Below are 707 nucleotides of genomic sequence, written 5' to 3'. Positions count from 1 at the left end.
TTTTTTTTATTCCTCTTTTTAATCAACTTTAGCGTGGGGGGGGGTGTAAACTTTCTCAAGCCACTGAGAATCTCCCACACCAAAGGCATGTGTCATATCCACTGCTCCATCACCACCCACAAAATTACAAAAGATCATTTTAGGATCCATTGAAGTTATTACATTTAAGCATTACTCCAGCATTTATTTTATTAAGTTCGGTGACACACAAGATAAAGTAAAAACTAAAAAAAAAGAGGAATAGTCAAAGTCAAAGCAGCAGAGGCCGACATTTAGTTTCTAGTATTGGGCAAGCTCCAGAGATGCAAGCTACTACATTTCCCATAATGCAACAACTAGAATCTTTTCATTCAACCGTCTTTCTGTGAAACACCCGCACCTTTCAAACTTCATGTATATGTCTTGTAATGTAGCCTTTCTATTAAAAATTGGCAACCCCAAACCGTATGACATCATCAGGGGGTTGTTATCTTTCTGATTCAAAAATCCGTTTGCTCAGGCTGAGTAATACTCCCTATGACTAATAAGCGGTACCTTATTGTGTAAAATCTGTGAAGTGACCCTTTAATCTGATTCTTAAAGATCATGATTTATTTATAGTTGTTGTGGTACATTATTTGCTCTTGTTAAGTCCTCCATCTGTTGCACTTCACACCAGCATCGGTTGCAGCAGGGGAAGTGAGTCCTTTTGACCCCCCCCCCCCCCC

The 707-nt window shown here is 39.3% G+C and overlaps 1 protein-coding gene across 4 annotated transcripts in view; it reads right to left on the bottom strand.

Annotated features, from left to right (window-relative positions):
- The window catches only part of LOC116690692 (furin-like protease kpc-1), a 298529-nt gene that overhangs the window by 6360 nt on the left and 291462 nt on the right, over positions 1–707 (bottom strand). The window lies entirely within an intron of this gene.

This window comes from Etheostoma spectabile, chromosome 6, assembly GCF_008692095.1.
Source record: "Etheostoma spectabile isolate EspeVRDwgs_2016 chromosome 6, UIUC_Espe_1.0, whole genome shotgun sequence".
Taxonomy (NCBI): domain Eukaryota; kingdom Metazoa; phylum Chordata; class Actinopteri; order Perciformes; family Percidae; genus Etheostoma; species Etheostoma spectabile.
Note: the sequence above shows the minus strand (reverse complement) of the source record. Positions and strands in the feature narration are given on the sequence as shown.